The sequence below is a fragment of the Desmodus rotundus genome, chromosome 3 (genome assembly GCF_022682495.2).
Source record: "Desmodus rotundus isolate HL8 chromosome 3, HLdesRot8A.1, whole genome shotgun sequence".
NCBI lineage: Eukaryota > Metazoa > Chordata > Mammalia > Chiroptera > Phyllostomidae > Desmodus > Desmodus rotundus.
In genome coordinates, this window is record NC_071389.1 from 108,638,281 (window position 1) to 108,648,868 (window position 10,588).

Consider the following 10,588-nt stretch of genomic DNA (forward strand, 5'->3'; position numbering starts at 1 on the left):
CTGGCATTGCTTTACTCCCTGGTTATGGCAGAAGTACTTTCTCACTAGAGAGGATTTAGAATACGCAGTAAGATACAAGGGAAGATCTGTCCATAATTCACACAACCAGGAGATGACCGGTGTTGCATTTGGGGGACTCGTGTTTCCCATGTGTGCACGCATGTGTGTTCCTACATTGGCCACCTGGGTGTCCCTGTTCTTCAGCCTGATGGCAGCATCAGGGCCTGTGGTGTGTAAGGAGAAATAATGAGGGGGTGGGGGGATTGCGGTAGGGAGGATGGTATAAAGATAATGGGGAAGAAATGATAAAAATAGTAAAAATAAATAACTCACACCAATGTCACTGGTGGGAACCTGGCACCACTGCCAGCATTCTACCCCCCCCCCTTAGTGTCTATAGGGACACTTGGTGCTGGTGGCAGGTGTGTCTATGGAGGGGGGTGGGGTCACCTGATCACCTCTTGATCAGATTTCCTAATATTTTGCTGGGTTTTTTTTTTTTTATCACTTTGTGTTGGGTTTCTTACTTGTGTTCCCTCTCTCTGTCCCGAGGGCACCAGCTGTTCTGAGCTGCTGCCTCCTCACCCCCAGGGAGTCTGCGCTTCCTGGGCATCCCTCCGGCATTGACGTCCTGCGTGGTCATTGCCCACTGGCTTCCCTGTCCTTCCCACTGAAACTGTAGACCTTTAGGGAGTATGTCCTGTCCACTGCTTTTTCCCTGAAGTGTGGTGAGTAGCTCAAGGAAAATGTGTTAGATAAATACACCAACATACCACCATGTCATTAAAATTAATCTTATGGGTATCTAATTTTCCATATACTGGACGTTTCTTTACTAAGCTTGGTTGTTTTAACTGTTTCAAATTCTAAATGAGCATGGTGTTTCATAGGACATCCAGACGCATCTTGAAATTGTGAACCGTGATAGTGAGCTTTTAAATCAGCTTTCCACATGATACGCCTGCCTAAAAAAACTACCCTGAAGTGTAATGGTGTATCGTAATCATTTTATTATGCTCATAAATTGTCTGGGTCGGGATGCAGCAGGAACAGCTCGTCTCAGCCCCGGAATATCAGGCCCAGGCTGGGAGCGACCTGGCAGCTAGGGTCTGGAGTCCTCTGTAGGTTGATGGGGGCTGTCAGCTGGGACCTCCGCTGAGCTGTCTCCTGGCACAGCGACGCCTGGCCTTCTCCGTGGTCTCTCCCCCCGGGCTGGCTTGCGCTTTCTCATCGGAGGGCGGCTGGGATTCACGAGAACAGGGCAGGAGAGCACAGCATTGTGACCTCCTCAGAAGTCATAAGACGTCACTTCTGCTACACATACGAGGTTGGGTGAGGCCGCCCCAAAGGTCTGTCCAAGTTCCAGGGAAGTGGACATACTTCTCACCATGAGGTGGGAGTGACGTCGGGGTCACACTGCAGGAAGAGCAGGTGGGATGGGAGATGCTGTGTAGCCTTCTTTGAAAGGTTCCCTGTGACACACAGTATCACATTTGTTTTTGGCCTTTTTGAGGAGAGCTGTCACCTAAAGAGCATACATAGTAGGATGTTTATTTAGTAAAAGCATTTTGGTTATGTCCCTCACTAAAGTTCAAGGCCACTACAAAGCACAGAGGGAAGCAGTGAAGACCAGGCAAGGGTTCTGGGCCCTGCAGATGCCAGGGGTCAAAGATGTGAGCAGGTCACATTGTGTAAGCTTCACAGTCACTTGGCATCTGTCTTTCTCATGGATAAGTCTTGGGTCTGATGTGACTGAAAAAACGAGCAGGGAGCCCTGGCTGGTGTGGCTCAGTGGACTGAGTGTGGGCTGGGAACCAAAAGGTCGCCGGTTTGATTCCCAGTCAGGCACATGCCTGGGTTGTGGGCCAGGTCCTCAGTAGGGGGCATGTGAGAGGCAACCACACATTGATATTTCTCTCTCTCTTTCTCCTTCCCTTCCCCTCTAAAAATAAATAAATAAAATCTTTAAAAATTTTTTTAAAAAATAAAGGACCACAAACTAATTGAGAATGACTGTTCAGTCATTCTTACTGGAGCATGAGAACTAAGTTCAGTTTACTAACCAGTAATATCGAATAATTCTATTTTTTGAAATCCAACATTCATTATGGCTCCATACTAACTTCAGTTTCCTTCATAAGGGCATCACCTTGGCCAGGAGGGGCAGAAGGAAGTTCCTTGCCTGTGTTCTGTTTGTTTGGTCCTTGTTGCATAGAGCTGACCTAACTTTGCTTCTTAGATTCTCTTCTGCGGCGTCCGTACAATGGGCACTGGAATGGCCACGTGCTTGTGTCGGGGATTCCGATACCACAGTAGTCTCTGCTTATCTGCGGCTGCACGTTCCATGCCTTTAGTTACCCACAGTCAATGCAGTCTGAAAATATTAAATGGAACATTCCAGAAATAAACAATTCATAAGGTGTGAAGTGCATACTGTTCTAAGTGGTGTGATGAAATCTCTCACTTGGGCTGTGACTCATCCCTCTGTCCAGTGTCTCCACACTGCGTACACTCCCTGCTCCTTCGTCACTTAGTAGCCGTCTCAGTTATCAGATTAACTGTCCAGGTAGCAGTGCTTGTGTTCGGGTAACACTGATTTTACGTAATAATGGTCCCAAAGCACAAGAGTAGTGATACTGGCAGGCAGGTGCGCCACAGAGAAGTCATTAAGTGCTTCCTGTAGGTGCAAAGGTGTGTGTGTATTGGAAAAGCATAGTAATTCTTGCACTTTCAGGTATCCACTGGGGGTCTTGAGATGCACCATTGAGGATGGGGGATTACTGAACAGAAGAAGTTCTATTTTCTGACCTGCTCGAAGCCAGCTCACCATAGCAAACCCTCTGGTAGGTGGCAGAGAAGATGGGTAGCTTTTCAGGTCACCTGCCCACCTCTGAGTTGAGGAGTGTTTCTTCCCAAACCAGCTCATGCCCATTATATAAGCTATTGTGCTTAAGTAATTTAATTACATATATGTTAGCCAATTAAATATTATGTGAGCTACTATAATGAGTGTAAAAAGGAAGAATTGTTTCTTTGAAAACTGAGTTGTTGGAGAAACTCAATAAGGTAGGGTGACTTAAAGATTTGCTTTAAATTAAGGGTAATGGAGATTGTGGAAAAATAATGAAAATATGGAAGGATTATGTACTGAAATTGCTTTTCAAGAGCTTTTAAGATCTCAGGCTGCTTTAAAGAAATTGAAATTTGAAATTATGGATGACGCATTATGGGTATGTCTTATGCAAAAAAAGGAGACAGCCAGGACCCCAATGAGGGGACCATATTAGTAAAGAAAAGGCTTTGGCCTTTTTTCAAAATATTGGCAAATAAATGACCATATACTTGGGTTTTTTTTTTTTAAAGATTTTATTTGTTTGTTTGTTTATAGGGCAAGGGAAAAAGAAAGAGAGGAAGAGAAACATCGATCAGTTGCCTCTTGCACACCCCCAACCTGGGACCTGGCCCACAACCCAGCCACACGCCTTGACTGGAAATCGAACTGGAGGCCTTCAGTTTGCAGGATGATGCTGAACCCACTCAGCAACACCAGTCAGGGCGTGATCATATGTTTGTTTTAATTTAAGACAGAATGTTTATATAATTTTTATCATTGATTCATCCATTCACACACACAATTGAATGCCTACTGTGGGTCAGCATGCTGGGTTCTGGGAACACAGAAATGAGTGAGCCCAACAAAGTCCCTACCACCAGAATGTATGTTCTGCCGAAGCAGACTGCAGGAAGCACGTGTGAAACACACACCGTGCTCGTGTGTGAACTATCGGGGTAAGCAGATGGAGAGGCAGAGGTAGAAAAGGCCTCTCTAATGAGGAGACATCAGAGCAGAGACAGGAATCTCATGGGGAGTGCAGAGCCACATGAAACCCTAGGGGAGGAGGACTTGCAGCAGAGGGACCAGAGGCACAGACCCTGAGCCGGCCTGAGCTGTGTGTACTTATGGAGAGCGAGGAGGCTGGTCTGCCTGGAGGAGCAGATTGGAAGGCGAGAGCTAAGGAGTAAGGGAGACGAGACACAGGCAGCGTCAGGTCAGCAAGGGCATGGGAACTCTTGGAAGGACTTTGGATCTTATCCTCTAAATGAGGGGAGGCCACTGAGGGGTTTTGAGGAGGCTGGCCAGGTCTGGTTTCTATTTCTACATGGTCACCCTGGCTGCTAAGGGAAATGGACTATAAGAGGGCAAGAACAGAAGCCAGAGGTCACAAGTGGGATGGAAAAGGAACCGACAGAGATGTCCACGAAGACCAGTAAGAGGAGCTCCTAGGATGCAAAGCGAGAGAAGTATCCAGCACTATGGAAGAACAGGGTGGCCTGGAGGCCTGACCAGGCCTGTGGTGAGACACCTGAGAGGGACAGGGTGGGAGAACACAGGGGTGGAAGGGGCAAAGAGGGGGTCTGGCCCACCTTCAAGTGGCTGTAATAGAAGGAACGGGAGCCTGCTGTGTCTTCCTCAGGACTTCGGCATTTCCTGTGGGTCAGAGAGGGATGGCTTTGTTTACGGGAGAGTAAGGCAGAACTTGACTGCTTCACCATTAGAACTGGTTTTCCCAGCTTGGGAGCTACTGCCTTCTGCAATTCCAGTTTCTTCCTCCCAGTAAGGAAGGCAGAGCTGGGACAGGACAAAAGCCTGCTCTTTGCTTATCTTTGCAGTGGACCTGTCTAGGGGACCCTGGAGGCCTGTGGTGGGACCTGCAGGGTCGGGGAGGTGGCCTGGTGTCCATGGGGGTGGTTTCTGCCTGTTTGGGGGTAGTGGCTGTTGGGGAATAACGTTGGAGAGGTTCCCACACTGGAGAAAACTGAGCTCCAGGCTTAAATGCCTCAGGCTTCAGGTCAACTCTTCATGGTTTAAAAGCTTTTGAAAAACACCCGTTTATGGGAATCTGTTTTATATACAGGCGTCAGCAATCTAACTGGAGAAAAGTGGTTCCAGGAAGTCTAGGGGCCTGGCTGGGACCCCGGCATAGACCAGAAATGTCCCCAGGTCACTTTTAGGGACCAGATGCAAGTATTTCTGGCTGAGGAAGGGAAAGAGCGTGGTTCAGAGACTTTACCTTGGATGCCTGGCTTTAATTTTCCACCCCTTCTGCCTCCACCCCTTGGTACTGACCTTTGGGAACAGATGATGCTAAAGGGTTGAAGACCCTAAATCTCTAAATTCTCTCTCAACACAGTGCTCCCTCCCCTTGATGTGTCCGAGACGGGGAAGTGAAGGCAAATGTATACTTTTCATGACAACAAAGCGCCATGTGGGAACTACAAACCAGTGTGGACCCTGTGGAGAATGCCTCCTGACCACACTGGAGGCAGCTTCAGGGCCCAGAACCAAACCAGGCTGCATGAGCATTTCCTCTGAGCCGCCCCTGAATCTTCCTGTGGGAGGAAATAGGCATTCCTGTCTAGGAAGGGCCTTCATGCTGCCCAGGATGGGCGGGGGGAGGCAACAGCCAGGAGCCTTCACCTCAGGACTGGTAGCACAAGGCCAGCTGGGGTGGAGGAGCACTGCGGTGGGGAGGGGCGGGGGAAGGCTGAAGGTGAGGGGAAGACAGGTGAGTGAAAGGAGCAGAGGGAGAGAAGGCAGAGCCTCTCTGGGCAGGACTGCTCCCAGGGCCTGGCCTTTGTGAAGTTTTTGCAAATGTTGCTTCTGTTGATACATACAACCAACATACTTACACTTGCATAAAAGCACACGTACAGTTTTAAGTAAGCATTGTGCTGGGCCAGCCGGGCCACCTCCGCTTGTCAGGGGTGGACTAGATCCCGCCGCTGCCTGTGTCACCCCCACCCCAGGGACCACCGGCCTCCTGTGAGAAGCATCTATTCACTTTCCTTTGTGGTAGGATCACTTACATGTGTATCTTCAACAATACACTTTAGCTTGCATTGTTTTTAGACTTTGTAGGAATGGAATCATACTATATGTAATTTTTTAATCTTGCTTCTTTCCCTTTGAGAATCATCACGCTGTTACGTGCTCCCTGATTTCCACCGCAGGGCAGGCCTCCCGCGTATGAACATGTCGCGGTTATTACTCATATGGCTGTAGATGGGAAGCCGGCCGTTGCTCCGCGGCGTTGGCAGTGGACGGTGCTGCCATGAGTGGTTTTGAACCTGAGTCACGGTGCACGTGTGTCTGCTGTCTACACCTGGAATTGGAAGTTCTGGGTTTGCACGCCCATAATTTTAAAGATGATGCCAAACTCTTCCAAAGAGATGAATTGGGTTGTCCAACTCTATACCCTTGTGATTTTTATCTGTTGTCAATTACAGAGGGAAGTATATCGAAATCCCCTATGTTTGTGCATTCGTCTGCTTATCATTTTAGTTCTGTCTCTCTCTCTCTCTCTCTCTCTCTCTCTTTTGCTTTACATATTTGAAGCTATGTTATTAAATACATAAAATTGTTAAAGCTTCTTGATGAATTGATTATATTCAAAACAATTTTGACCTACATTCAAAAACGTTTATAATACCATTATGTACGGCCAAGAGCACCGAACAGCGACATCAGTGGGAAACTCTGAGTGTTATCTTATCCCTGTGAAGTGACCCTTCATTATTTCTGCTGATACTTTCGCTTTCAAGTCAATTTTGACTTCTAACCGTGTTGCCTCCAGGATCCTGGGAGAGAGAGAGCCAAGGGACTGAGATTGCTAGAAGTGAGGCAAAGAGGGCAGAGAGAAGCTGGCCCCTCTGCATCAGGGAGGTTGATGGAGCCTCAGTTTGCTCGCTCTTGGGGACTGGGATGAGGCAGGGGAGGTGGAGCAGTCTTGAGGACAGCCACTTCCCGTCAGACCACCCGCTGCATCTGGGCTCAGACTCAGCTCTCTGCACATGTGGCTTCTCACGTGCTCACCCCACAGCTGCAGGGGTTGGTGGCCAGTGCCACTCTGTCCTGGATGGCTGCTTGGAGGATTGATTTTCCTTGCGTTCTGGGTGGGAGAGAGGCAGGGGTAGTGTCTCAGGTGCTGTGGGAGGTGCTGCGTTTCCTGCCGGCTCAGACGACAGCTCCAGAAGTTGTTACCATGTCATTGTCTTCTTCATGTGTGTATCTCGTCAGGCAGCAAATGCGGAGCTCAGTCAACGAGTCCTTAGTTAGCACCTACCACGTGCAGGCACTGGCCCATTGGGGCTCTTCTCTTTGAGCTTCCTGGTCCCTTTATTATGGGCACTGGATAAAAGCCTGTCCTTGAAAGGCCCGACTCTCTGGTGTCCTGTGGTGGCCGGGAAGGCTTTGGCCAGGTAGCAGGGGAGAACCAGAGACCAGGGCCTCCCACCCTTCAGTTTTTCTCCTTTCAAGGCAGTAACCTGTGATAGGGACGTTCCCTGCTCAGAGGCAGTTCTCTGCTCTGGCAACCATGAGGGCTGGTGACAGGGAAGTGCCCTCTGAAAGCACCTGGGGATCTCCAGTGGGACGGTGACACGCAGTGTGGCGTGTGCTGCCAAATGCCCCCTATTCTCCCTCCCCAAACTGGCAGGAATCTTTATCAGGCTTTCCCCTAGCAGACAACTCAATTATAAACAACTGCCAATTGCCAGGAAGGCTCTGGAAGTCTAAAGGTGTAGCTGCCATCCCAGAGACCGAGGATAACTATGGACACTTTTGAGGGTGAAAGAACAACAGCCATAAACCAAGACTGACTGTGGCAGTCTGAGATGTGTGGTCACCCTCATAGAATGGAGTTTTTCAGAAATAGTCTATAATGGAAAATGTTTTTCCCCCTCTGCCTTCCAGGAATGTGACCCAGAACTCGTGCTGACCAACAGGAGTCTTTCCAAGACAAGTGTGCCCCCTCTTTCCAGAACATACACCAGGAGAATATCTCAAAATGCTGCTGGGCCGGGGCCACTTTATAAAGCCACTTTGGACCCAGGGCAGAGGAGGACATTAAAAAGTTGCGTGTAGAACTCCTGTGAGGAAATAGCACCACGAATGGAATCTTGGGGATTCTCTGAAGACATACAGTCAGGAAGGAGGAAATTGTTTTAGCCAGAGAGGTATGAACACAGGCCTCCAGCCCACACTGACGTTTTCCTAGAAGGTCAAGAATTGGTTTGGGCTCTGTAGATGTTTTGCTGAAATATGATTTAGGGGAAGCTCCAAGCTCCGAGATTCGGTTTCTGAGGCTGCTGTCTGGTTTCTGTGCCATGATGTGGTTATCGACAATATATTTAGACGAGGATATTGGAAAATGAGAAGGCATTTATGACAGTGGAGTGACTCAGCTGTTATGGGCTGTGCCTCTGCTCTGGACGACGCTGGGACGTGTGCTGGGCTTGGAGGGGCATGAACTCTGACTGAGAAGTGAACGGGAGCTAAGGACCCTTCACCCAAGGCTCACAGCTGGTCCAGACAAGTGGGGCTGGACTCTGGAATGTGCACTTTGTTGCAGGGCTGGAATAGAGCTGGCCCGGCCCAGCCTGTCACAGCTTCCACCTGTGTGCCAGAGTCACAGTGAGCCCAAAGCCAGAGAAGCACTGTGACTCACCCCTTGCTAATAATCTGTTTTGTGTTGCCAGAAAGCCACACACTAGAGAGGCAACCTGTTTGCATACTCTTCACAAGTGAAAGCCTTCCAGATCTGCTTGGCTTTCCACCGAGCCAGTGAATGTGCTTCCCCTCTTTTCCAGAAGAGGTGAAATCCAGCCTTCGCCTCTTCTGGAAGAGCTGCCGCGGCAAAGCCCTGGCTGTGGGAATGGGTGCCGCCTGACCCTCGGGGCCAAGGGAATGGCAAAAGGAAAGGTTTTGTGTGTCTTTTTTTGTTTTCTAAAAAATAAAAAGGAAGACTGAAAAAATAGACTTTATAATTGATTTTTAGTAATAAAGATAGATAGATATGCGAATACCAGTGTTGATGGTGATAATTACTAGACACAGTAGCAAACATTTACTGAAAATGCTTGAGTGTAGTTTTTCAATGAGTCCTCACAATAACCCTCTGAGGTTGGGGCCTTTAGCCCACACTTGTGATGGGGAAGCAGACATGGGGAGGCTGAGTCACCTGCCTGGCACCTCACTGCCACAAGTCCACCGTTAGACTGCAGCCTCCAAGGCTCGTGGGACGCAAGGACTGTGTCAGTTGGTCAGACAGCACTGTCCTCAGACTCCTACCGCCAAAGACCCTCTGTTTCTCCCCATCCTGCCCCCTTCTGATTAGTGAAAACGGAAGTGAATTGGTCACCCTGAGGGACCATTCTCCCTTTGTCTTCAGCCTTTTCTTCCCTCCCTATTGGGTCCTTCGCATCAGAACACAATGCGCTCAAGTCTCCCATGAAAAAGAAACAGAAACAAAATCCCCTTCCTCGAGCCCACCCCCTCCATCTTCTTGTCGTTTCCTCCTCCCACCACTACACTTCTGGAAAGAATCTGCCCGGCTCCTGTGTCCCCTTCCATTCCCTGCACTCCACAGTCTACTGCATCGCGCCCGTCCCGCCCCAGGCTCACGGTTCTGTTATGACCACCCCGGTGTCCATCTCTGGTCCTCCTCGTTGAAACGCTCCCTGCCTGTCACTTCCCCCGTTCTACCTTCTCTTGATTTCCTTCTACTCCTCTAGCTGCTCCTCCTCAGTTTGCTCTACTCTTCGTGCCCATCTGTGATGGTGAATTTTATGTGCCAACTTGACTAGTCCATGGGGGCCCAGACGTCTGGCCAAATGTTATCCTGGCTACATCTGTGAGGGAGTTTCTGGATGAGATTAACATGTGAGTCAGTAGACCAAGTAGAAGGATTACCCTCCCCAGTGTGGGTGGGGCCTCATCTAATCCACGGAAGGGCTGCAGAGACAAAGAAGCTGGGGGAGGGAGAATTTGCTCTCCTTGCCTGGCTGTCTTCAAGCGGGAACACTGTCTTCTGCCTTCAGACCTAGACTCAGACCCGAATGTACACCATCAGCTCTCCTGGGTGTCCAGCTTGCGCATGGGAGCAACCGTAAAGCAAGCCTAGGGCAGACTGAGCTGTATAGTCACCTTCTATAGAATGAGAGTGTACTTCTTGCCCTGGCCAGTGTGGCTTGGTTGGATGGAGCATTGTCCCGTGCACTGAAAGCTTGCGAGGTCCGTTCCTGGTCAGGGCCCATACCTAGGTTGCAGGATCGATCCCCATTCAGGGCCCATACTAGAGACAACTGATTGATGTTTCTCTCTCTCTCTCTCTCTCTCTCTCTCTCTCTCTCTGTCTCTCTCCCCTTCTCTCTCCTCCCCTTCTCTCTCAAAGCCATGGAAAAATGTCCTCTGGTGAGGATTAAAATAAATTAATTACATGTTTAAAATGTACTTCTCAGCCTCCATAATCATGTGAGCCAATTTCTTATAATACATCTCTACCTACCTACCTATCTACCTATCTATCTATCTACCTATCTACTTATCCATCCATCCACCTACCTTTCTATCTGTATCGCCTGTGGGTTCTGTTTCTCTGGAGCGCCCTTACCAAAGGGCTGGTGTTCCTGAGCACTCTACTCCTTGCTCCCATGACATTATGTCTATAATAATAGAATTTGCTTCACATTGTCATAGCCTAATGAGCTTCTTAAGTATACAAGTTATGTCTTATTCATCTACCTAACC

At 48.9% G+C, this 10,588-nt stretch overlaps 1 long non-coding RNA gene across 2 annotated transcripts; it reads left to right on the forward strand.

The window, feature by feature from the left end:
- Positions 1 to 2,731: 2,731 nt before the first annotated feature.
- LOC128780605 (uncharacterized) lies at positions 2,732 to 8,929 on the forward strand. Of its 2 annotated transcripts, none has more exons than XR_008426533.1 (3): positions 2,732 to 2,843; positions 3,389 to 4,355; positions 7,754 to 8,929. It is a non-coding gene; the product is annotated as an uncharacterized lncRNA (long non-coding RNA). The 2 variants fall into 2 exon arrangements; XR_008426534.2 differs by lacking the exon at positions 7,754 to 8,929 and adding an exon at positions 5,973 to 6,301.
- The last annotated feature ends 1,659 nt before the right edge of the window (positions 8,930 to 10,588 follow it).